The 10,637-nt window shown below is 56.1% G+C and overlaps 1 long non-coding RNA gene across 2 annotated transcripts; it reads right to left on the bottom strand.

Moving 5' to 3' along the window:
- Window positions 1-358: 358 nt before the first annotated feature.
- On the bottom strand, window positions 359-9,206 carry LOC123289074 (uncharacterized). Of its 2 annotated transcripts, XR_011502541.1 has the most exons (4): window positions 8,988-9,206; window positions 8,048-8,312; window positions 7,757-7,928; window positions 360-4,072 (listed from the first exon to the last, which is right to left on the bottom strand). It is a non-coding gene; the product is annotated as an uncharacterized lncRNA (long non-coding RNA). The 2 variants fall into 2 exon arrangements; XR_006532851.2 differs by lacking the exon at window positions 7,757-7,928 and having other exon boundaries at window positions 359-4,072; window positions 8,988-9,181.
- Window positions 9,207-10,637: the final 1,431 nt, after the last annotated feature.

The following is a 10,637-nucleotide window of genomic DNA, read 5'->3' as shown; positions in this document are numbered from 1 at the left end:
AAGAAGGCCAGGAGCATTCTGGGCAGAGGCAGCAGCGGGCGCGAAGGCCCTAAGCTGGGAATGACCTTGGTGTGTTCTAGAACAGGAGGAGGCATGTGGCGGCCCTGGGAGCAACGGGAGCAGGGGGCGGGGCCAGCTTAGCAGGGCTTGGCCGGCCAGGTGAGAGGGGTGGGTTCTATCACAAGGGACCTAGGAAGCTTTTGGCTTTTCAGTAAGCGAATGACGATGGGACTCTGAGGACCAGGGAGGTGGCCCCCAGCAGCGTCTCTCAGCCTCGGGCCACAGTCCACGCCCCCTGCATCCATCCCACATCCGTGGACCACCTCTCAGCTCATTACTCAATGAACTACTTCATATTTACCTTCAAATCAAAATTCACTTGTAATAAAAACCTTAAGTTTGGGGCACAAGGATATGGTTCTAGTTATACTTTTTCAGTCTCGTATACATTAGAGTAAACAGAAAATGTCTTAGTTTGGGTCTCTTCAGAAGCTCCCTGCACGCTGGCCAAGGCCACGGCCCAGACCTGGCCGGCAGATCTGCCACTCTACAGTCAGCTGGGTGATGACCGACTGAGGCAGTGAATGGGAGAGGAGCCAAAGGTGCCACCCCAGGGTCCTGGTCCTGCTCTCCCAGAAGGACAGCACCGAAGGGGCCGGTGACTGCAGCTCACTTGTGGACCAGCCTGGTGTTGAGGCGCCCCACCCAGGCTGCAGTCAAGCTGGTTTATATTCTGCATCACGGGGGCGGGGCGAAAGCTCCCACCAGTCCAGCCCCGGAGGCTGGGGGACTGTGGGACCTACTTTACCCCGGGGGCGGTGAGGGAGGCGGGGTATTTACACACCAACCCCACCAGTCACTGGGTGACCAGCAGGTGCTGCTCTTCAGCTCTTCTGAAGGGATGCTGGAGAGCCGATGAAGGGCTTCCGTCTGTGTTCTAACAACGTGTGACCTTGAGCCAGCCGCTGACCTCCCTGGACCTCTGTTTCTGCATTGCAAAGTGGGGATGACAGCAGCACCTTCTGGAGCAAGAGACCGTGTTGTCCCAGGCCACCTCCTCGCATGACCTCGGGCAGACTCAGCCAGGCCACTGCTGATGCCCAGCCTCCAGTGCCCCCAGAGTCTCCCTTCTTCTGAGCCTTGGGGCTCTGGCTGAACCGGGGGAGCTCACTCAGCCTTCCTGGAGGGGAGCCTGCAAATGGAGGGGAGTCAGGGCCCCCCAGGGCCGTCCTCAGCCAAGCGGGGGAGGGGACAGGGGGAGGGCGCCCCGGTGCGTGTCTTCCAGGTGGACAGTCCCAGGTGCCTTCCGCACGGTTGGGGGGCCCGGTGGGTGGGACTGAGCCCCGTTGCCGCAGCGACCCTCCTGCCTGCCTCGCTGTCTCTGCGCCCTTTCTCCTGCCTCCTGGGGTCCACCTGCACCACGCCTTTGCTTTCACGGCAGCCCCAACGGAGCCACCTCCCTCACGGGCTTGCCGTGGATTTGATGGGTTAGTACAGAACGGTCCAGCTCAAAGCCACAGTCCAGAGCAGGGGCTGTGATGGAGAGCGTTACGGTGCAGAGAGGAGAGGACAGAGCACATTCACGCTTTGAAACAGCCACTCCGGCTGGTGAAGAGAAATGGCTTTGGAGGAGTCGGGAAGATGCTGTTTGGACGGTCCAGCCGAGAGTTGGGGCTCGGAGTGGGGGCAGCAGTGGGGATGGAGTGAGGTTCAGACTCCGGGTACCGGGCAGAGGTAAGTTCCCCAAGGCTTGGCAATGAATTAGGAAGATGACACAGAGGGAGATGTCACATGTGGCTTCCACACTGTGCAGCTGAGTGGGTGTTGGTGTCAGTTATGGAGGTCACCAGATTTGGGGACCTCTCCCGCCCTGGTTCTGAGGTTGAGGCCTGGCTGTGACCCCCAAGCGGAGACTCTGCCAAAGGAGAGAAGGGGAGCAGATCCCCAGCTCAGGGCGTAGTTTTCTCTAGAGCGTCGTCTCCCTTTGTAAAAGCAAAGTGAAGGCATTGCTTTAAAAATTGGTGATAAAAATGGTCGTTTCCTGTCACTCCGAGGGATTAAATCATTCTAAATTTTTATGGAGGTGCTGTGGCCTTCTTGAGAGGGGAGAGATTGAATTATAGATTAGTTTTCTTCCCTAACTCGTTATTTCTACTGAATTAGATCACCGCTGCTCACTGTGACGTGCTCCACGGTGGCCCGAGGCGGCTCTTTCTAACACAGGCGGGTGGTCTCATCATATCTATAGAATATATAGTATTTACACAAACCTACTGTAAAGCTCGCAGATCCTAATACAAACCTCGCAGAAACAAATTCCGACTCTTTACCACTTCGCCAAACACGGGAACAGCGGAAAGCGGAGCGTCACAGAGCAGGAGGCAACAGCCGGTGGGCTCCTCACCCGCTTCCCTCCTGAGCTGCGTTCTGGAAATATCTCACGACCTGTTGCAGCTTGTGGACGCGATTTTTCAAACGTGTCTGACCCTCGATTTCTTTTTCCAACAGTTCTTGCTACGGTTGGTCCTTTTAAGGCGTCCGTGAGTCTTCTGTCCTGAAGTGACAGATCCAGGGTCTCCGTGATGCTTGAGACACTGATTCCATCCTCAAGACGCTGGAAGCCGCCACGCGGAGTCCCGGGATGGTGTTGACTTGCTTTGTCTCTATCAAGAAGGAAAGTCTGATCTCTGCCCTTGTTTCAAAAGGAACATATGGGAGTTTGATGCCAATTAATCCAGTCGGAGGGTTGAAAGATGCCCACGCAGCAGCCGTGCGAGGTCACGTGGATTATTGGTGACTTTTCCGTCCATTGTGAGACAGGACCAGGGCACGCACGGCTGGACTGTTGACTCTGCCATGAACAGAAGGACGGAGGCTGGGCCGCCTCATTCCCTCCAAGCTGTCCTTTCTTGCTGTTCACAGAGTGGGTGGCGAGTCAGAACTGATTCTAACGCCCCTTTTCCAGTCCACATCGTGCCTCCAGAAAATGATAATAATAATTGCGTTTCATGAAAAGCCTCTTCTCCTGAAATGTGAGCTCTCAGTCATTAGGGAGGAAAAATCCGCTTCTCGCTCACCCTGGGGCCGAGCTGTTGGCCATGGCGGTAAGAGTGGCGTGGACACCGTGGCCTCGGCTGCACCTCCCCTCTGCTGCCCACCAATCGCGTCATCTGGGGCAAGCCAGCTCACCTCCACGGGCCATGGGCTGGCCAACTCTAAAGTGTGGATAGTAAAACTATGTCTTTGTTAAATAAACTAATTAATGCAATAAAAATTAGTAAATAAAAGTCCTGGTTGCTCGATTCTTGTAAAGTGCGGAGAGCTCTTCCTGACTGCGTCAGGCTCAGTGATGTTGGCCGGACGACTGGCTCTTTCTTCAAAACACCAGCGTTTGCCCCAGTGCCACTGGGAGCGGCTCTCTCCTCTTCCCAGCTGAGGATTTCGTGGGGACAGAGACATGTCTGCTGGCAGGAACTGCTCTCACACGCCGCGTGTCCTCGCCGTTAGGCAACGTCCCACGGCGTCATTCGATGGAGGGTTTGGCCGGCGGCTCTGGTTTTCTCCCTGCGCATGGTATGTGGCATTAACTCTGTGGTTACTTACAGAACAGTGACCTCGCTGCCTCTGCTGTGGCTACGGAGAGGGCAGCTCTTGCCCCGTTTCAGCCTTTCTTAGTAGAATTTCTCAGTTTCGCACGGGCCGTTCTCGTTCTGTGCTTGTTCGGAAAAACCCCGTGACTTCATCCGAGGGATTGTACTATTTTTTGAAAGAAAAGAAATCTCCGGCTTCAGGCTGCTGTTTGACGAAGTTTCATAACTGGTGACATCCAGAGGGTTGGGGACGAGAGTTCATCCGTACAATAGAATCAATTCTTCAGATATTTGCTGAGATTGTAATTCCTGCTTTTGTTTTTGGGCTTCTCGTGCAAAATCATCGTGCGAGTGGTCTCACCTCCCAGGACCTCACAGCCCCTTCTCGCTGTTGGTTTTTACGGCCGTAAGCTCCTTCTGCATTCCAGTCATTGTTCGGCTTCCAGGTTGTAAGGAACCATTTCTGGGCCACCAACGCATTTCTGCAAATTAGGAGTAAAACACAGCAAATGTAACCATAATAAATGTAAATTAACTCGAGGAAATAATTAGAGAGAAACGATGTGAAAATACAGCACAGAGAGGAGCTGCCCGCTCGCTGAACATCTCCCGCAGTGCTCTGGGCAGAGACAGCACCTGTGGTCTGGCGTCCTGTCTGTTCCGTGGCTTGATGGGCCCCAGGACTGTGAACGATGTTGGCACACAGCCGAATGAAAGAAGAATGCAGTGTTGCAGCTGGCAGTCACAGCCGCCCAGGCATTGTGATCTGAGTATAGCGTCACGGTCGTGTCAACCCTTCTAAGGACCTTTCAGTGGACCCCCAAGGGCTGGGGGCCCCAGTGATTTAGAGGGTGGGAACAGAAAAGCAGAGTGTGAGGGATGGCCCCAGGGACCGATGCCTCGTTATCGCAGATGCTCAGCAGCATGATGTGGAGGCTGCCTTTGGGAGGCCACGTCTAGTGTGCCAGGCTGCCAAGCGCTTCACCTCCTCTCGTTTGGTCCTCTAACACTGTGGTCCTCTCATCCTCATTTGATGGTGGAGTTACCATCATTATCCCATTTCACTGGCGCGGAGATGGAGCTGCAGAAGTGGGCAGTGACTCACTCAGCCGCACCAGCCAGTAAGTGGCAGAGCCCGACTTAAAGGCCAGCCCCGCTGCCCCCCTCGTCACCACCTCGCTAATCTCCAACAGGGACTGCAGCTTCATTTCCAGGGATGGTGACGCCTGGGCTCTCGTTTCCCAGGAGCTGAGCAGAGCCGGCTCTTCACAGCGGGAATTAGACGGCAGAGCCAATCGCTGGATGGGGCTCTTTTTCCATCATGCTGGCAGGACCCAGCTATGCGAGCACCAAAGATTCTCCTGTTCTGAGTCCGAGAGCAGGCGGAAGGTGAGGCTGAACAGGCAGACAGAGCGCACGCACAGAGCCTGCAGCACGGCCAGTGTTCGACAATGGGAGGCTGAGCGTGGGGAGAACCACCAAACGCTGTCATCTCCGTCACTTCATAAACGACCTTATCCACCAGGCATAAATGTGACCCCACGATAGATCGCAACGGATGTAGCAGTGCAAACTGGAAACACCCTAAACGCCCAAGGAAAATGCTGGAGCAGGAAATTATGGACTAATGGAAATTAGTGGAAGAGCCCAGGACTCACTGACATTCATTCATTCGTTCATGTGTTTGTTCATTCAGTGTATATCGGTTGACACAGGAGCATGTTAAGTAAAGCCTCTTCTTTCCTGGAATGTATATTCCAGTAGGGAAGGCAGATAATAAACACATAAGGTAGACAGGATAATTTACTAAAACAGGTGTTCTGAAGACAAGAAAACGAGGATTGCTGGAAAGTGCTGGAGACGGAGGTGGGGGGCGTGTTAGCTGGAGTGGTCAAGCCTTCCTTGGCCTTTGACTTGAGACCTGAACAAAGAGGAGGCCCCACCATGAAAGTACTCAGGGACACAGTGTTCCAGGAAGCAGGGGCGGCAAGTGCAAAGGCCCCGACAGCCAGGGTTCAAGTTCTGCGGCGCTCCGCCCCACCTGCCCCACCGGCCCCAGGCGACCGCAGGCAAAGAGCTCCACCCGAGCTGAGAGCCCGCATCTGCGAGGTGGGGAGAGTCATCAGCGCCTCCTGAGTGTCACCGCGAGGCCTGCAGGGTCAGCTCAGCAAGGAGCTCAGCACCGTGCCCGTGGGTAATCCCGGTTCTTACTCCAGTGGGGCAGGGCTGGGGCGGATGCCGGAGCGGCTCTCGCGGGGCGCCAGGAGGGGGGAAATGTTGTCTGTCTTGTTAAGTCGTTTTACTGCAGCAGCCTGTTTGAGTGGCACGAACACAGATCAAAGGGGCGCGCTCTTTCCTGCAGCGAGTTTCACTGCAGTGGACTCACCGCCCCTCCCGCCCCACCCCTGTAAACACAGGCACACACACACACACACACACACACACACACCCTAAATTTGAGTTCCGGCTCTGCCACCGACAACTTGCGCGATTGTGGACAAGGCAGCGGTCCTCTGATGTGTTTCCTTCTCTGTGAAATGGGAGGTTCCCGTCAGGTTACCCCTAAATCAAACTTCTTCATCACCGGGCCCGACAAGATAATTCGTTTTCCACTGAGCAGCTGTTTCCCCGAGGCGTCCCTGACTTCGCCACGATCTTCACCTGGCAAACTTTTCCCGTCCGTTCTAGTTTATTATCGAGGTGTAATTTACATGCACGAAAAGGCACGGATCTCAAGTACAGCTGACTTGAAATCAGGAAGCCTGAACACGGAGCTGAACAAGCCATCCTCTCGCTACGTTCACCTGAGATGCTCTGGACCCACACCCCCTCCAGCTCGGCACACACTCCCTCTTGGCCAGTTGGTGAACTCCTATTCATTGATCAAAACCCAGCTCCCATGTCCCTCCCCGACAGCTGGCCCCCACCCTCCTCTGTGCCTCCCTGTGTCGTGGCATGCCTGGCACAGCCCCATGATGGTTGGTCAACATGGCGGGCTCCCCACTGGGCTGTGGCCTCCTTGAGGTGGAGGAACACACCCTGTCACCTCTCCGTCCCCAGGCCCAGAGTCGAAACTCGTCCCTGACCCACGGAGAACGTCACAGTCCACAAACCCATTGCCTCACTCCATCCCCCAGCATCCTCCCCGGGAGGAGGGTGGCATCTCAACCCACCCTTGGGGAATTGAGATGTGACAGGCCCCACGGTCCCACGGTGAGGTGGGAGGGGGCAGAGCTGGGACTCCAACCATAGATTTGATTCCAAAGATGAGGCACCTTCTACAGACCCGGCAGCCCGAGGAAACTTCTACCAAACTGCTGAATCATTTTCTAAATTGCTTCCCTCTCAGAGAGTAAAAGCTTCTGGCACAAAAGAAGACGGCAATCCAGAACACATCATCGGATCCCCGCAGCCCAGCAGCGGGCTCCTCGGGTGGTCCCGGCAGGTATCACCCACTCGCACCAAGATGCCACCGGGCGCCCCTCCTGGGTGAGGCACGACCCTAACTCATGGCCAGCTGTCCTCCCCCGACTCCGTCTTAGCAGCCGACGGCATTGGTGCTGGAGTCAGACAGCCGCGGGCCCCCAGCCCGGCCCGGCCACCTTCTCTCAGTGTCACCTTGGGAATCCCCTTGATGGGTGCTGACGCTAACCCCCAGGGCCCTGGTGATCACGGTTGGCAGTTTGTGTCCAGCACACCAGGTGCTCAATTACAGAAGCTTCGTCAATGCAGGGGACGTGTGGTTCACCTCGCAGATGCCCCCGTCAGGGGCAAGGCCTTCACTCCTCCAGCTGCTAAGGGCTCCCCCGCATCTCTCCAGGAACTGACTACGGTGCCCGAGGTCCTCCCCTCCCCAGGAGAAGCCTGCGTCCCACGAGTGATCAATGCCCGGGTGCAAAGCGCTGCCCACCTGGCCTCCCAGCTCCAGGGCCCCCCGTGTCGGCCGAGGTGTCCTCAGCTCCGTCACTGACCAGCCTCTCCCTCCGCCCGGCCCCGCGGCCCTCACTCCCGCTGGAGCTGTGCTTGGGAGCTCTCCCCAGTCAACCTCCTGCACACAGGAGCCCAAACTGAGAAAGGACGGTGTTATTATCACCCAGGTCCTTCCATCTGTGAACCCAGAGGCTGCGTGTTCCCCAGGAGAGGGACATGTCCTTCCAATCACGTACCGTATCGGACAGCCTTCTTGATTGTTTGCAGCAAGAAACGTTACTTCTTCTTCTTGCTCATGAAAGCCGTGGCTCAGCCGAGATGGACTCCGCGTGTCTTCTGAGCCTGGGGCCCAGGATGGAGGGGCAGCCACTGCCCAGGACGTGCGATCCCCATGGTGGAGGGGAGGGGCTGGGCGGGGCAGGTAGAGCACACCACTGGAGCACATTTAAGCTGCTGCTTGGACATTGCACGTCCCCCCGGCCAGCACAGGTCACATGGCCACGCGCCTAGGTCAGCGGGAAGCTTACCTGCCCACAGTCCCATGTGGGAGTGGCAACGAGGGAACCGATGATCATGACTGCTCCCATCCCGGGTCCTTCCAACTTCACATGTGGCAGACTCCACCGTAGAAATCCCAGCCAGCGACATAATGCGGTGCTGTCATAACTCTCATCATCGTCGTCATTTTTACCCATCGACTTAGAAAAGGTGGAAACAGACAATTCACTGCACGCAGGCTGGAGCTGCAGGTCAGCTCGTGCACTCCTGGGAGGAACGTAGCTGGGTCCGTTCCTGCAGAGGGCAATTTGGCCACGCTTTATGAAGCAACAGGAAAATCCTCCTATGACTCATGGGGCATTGACTGCCCTTCCAGGAATTTAATCAGACAGGGGCACCATGTTTCCACACAGGGGACCTTAGAGCCAGGTTGAACTGAGTGGGGAGGAGGTTGAATCGTTTTTACCCATCTCCCCTCCTTCGCCCGCCCTTGCCAGGGTTCCCTGTGCGGGCGGTCAGCTCCTCTGCTCCGGCCTGGTCCTGAGACTGGCTTTGCGCCCTGGAGTGTGGGCGGAGCGACAGTACCCAGGAGTAATGCCTCAGGTGGTCACTGCTGCTTCCTCCTGGCTCCCAGAATGAGAGGAGAGGCAGGTGGAGCCACAGCCCTGAACAGAGTGTGGTCCTAGTCCTGAGAGCCGCTGAGAGGTCTGGGGTGCTCATTACTCAGAGTCATCACAGCAAAAGCCAACTAAGAAAACGGGGGAAATTTCTAAACAACTGAGCAAGAGTGGGAAGCATTTATCACACGCTTCCTGTGTTCTGGACTCTCGCCAGGAGCTTTACAGATAACAGCTCCCATCGTGCCCACAGCAGCCTAACGGGCATGTGCAGTGCTTGACCTCATTTTACAGATGGGGACCCTGGGGCCCCAGCAGCTTAGTTAGCCCGCCCCTGATCAATCACTCGTACCTGGGAGAGCCCGGATGGGAACCCTGCAGCCGGGCCTGGTGCCCACGTGGCGGCCACACCAACAACGGAGATTCAGTTACACAGCCGAAAAGGACCCAGGGAATCCACTGTGTGCAACTGTTACAAAGACACAGACGCGTCGTTTAAACGAGCAGATCTGCCCTTCCACTCTCCCAGAACACCTGCTTGGGGGCGGCCTCCACCTTCCTCCCCTCCCGGGAGCACCCCCATGGGGCGTGGTACCCACTTCCTGTCACCTGATTGCCACCAACCCTTCATCTCCACCCAGACGAGCCCCTCCTAGTCCCTGTGTCTGACAGCGGCCTGAAGCTCTCTGACTCCTGAAGAAGGTCGTGGGTCCTCCAGAGCGTTAATCCTTGAACTGGGGCGCCCACCACTGAGGGCATTATTTCCTGACGCAGAGAAGGAGCTATGTGTGTGTGTGCATGCATTTGTGCGTGTGTGTGTGTGTGTGTAGAGACAGAGAGAGAGATCCCAGATTTGGAAGGAAGGAAGGGGGGAGGGTGCGAGGGAGGGAAAGCAAGAAAAAAAACACAAAACAACCATCTGGCGCCGTGGGGTCGCTCTGCCTGCCTTTTCCTCTCGCGTAAATGTCACCCTAGAGCCTGGTTCCTCCGTCTGGCGCCTTCCGCTCAGCATTGTTTGTGAGGGTCGTCGCTGCTGCCTGTGTCTGTCCAACTCTCATTCTTGCTGCTGTGCAGAGCCCACCGCGCGAATAGCCCGTTCATTTGTCCATCACTGTGGTGCACAGATGGGTGGTTTCCAGTTTGAGGCAATCATGAACCTTCCAGAATGTCTCTTTGCGTCTTTGCTGAGCATCCGTGGGCATTTCTATCGCATCTACACCGAGGAGCAGGATTCCTGGGTCGTTTAGGGACTTGGGTTCAGCCTAGTACATATTGCCAAGCAGTTTGCAAAGTGGCTGAGCCGGTGGCAGTCCCAGCAGCACTGTGTCTGGAGGACGGAGGCGGGGACGGCTGCAGGGAAGGGCAGAGACTGGGAGGGGGTGTGGGGAGGCCCTTGAGGCACTGATGTTTCATTTCTGGATCTGAGTGCTGGGTCCATGGGTGTGTAACCCGTGAAAATCCATTCAACTGTACACTTAGGGTGTGTGTGCTTTTCCATATGTTATACTTCAATAAAATGTTTTAGAAAAATATTTCCATAAATATATATATATGCACATGTGAATGAAATGTCTCTACATCCTGCAGCCATTGTGGGCACCTTGTCCTTTAATATTCAAACATTCACTGATCACCTGCTGGTGCCAGGCTCTGTGAACACAGTGGCACACCCATCAGGCAAGGTGCTGCCCTCCAAGGACGGTGGACAAGCTAGTGGCAGAGAAAAATCATAAGCAAGTGGCCAGAGGAGCACAGCCATAAGGACGGATGTGACGTGCGCTCTGAAAGGGCAGGGTGCTGCACAGAGGAGACTGAAGGCGAGCCCTCCCTCAGCCGGGGCATCTGGGAAGATCCATCCTAGTGCGGTCAGTAGGTCGGGACGAGGAGGCAGGGGAGGCTGACAAGTTCCCCGGGTGTTGGCAACAGCAGGGGAAGACATTGGGACATTCAAGGACAGACAGGCTGGAGAGCCGGGGGCAGAGATCCAGGGGCCAGTGGAACT

The sequence above is a fragment of the Equus asinus genome, chromosome 4 (assembly GCF_041296235.1).
Source record: "Equus asinus isolate D_3611 breed Donkey chromosome 4, EquAss-T2T_v2, whole genome shotgun sequence".
NCBI lineage: Eukaryota > Metazoa > Chordata > Mammalia > Perissodactyla > Equidae > Equus > Equus asinus.
This window is presented reverse-complemented; position numbering and strand designations above follow the sequence as displayed.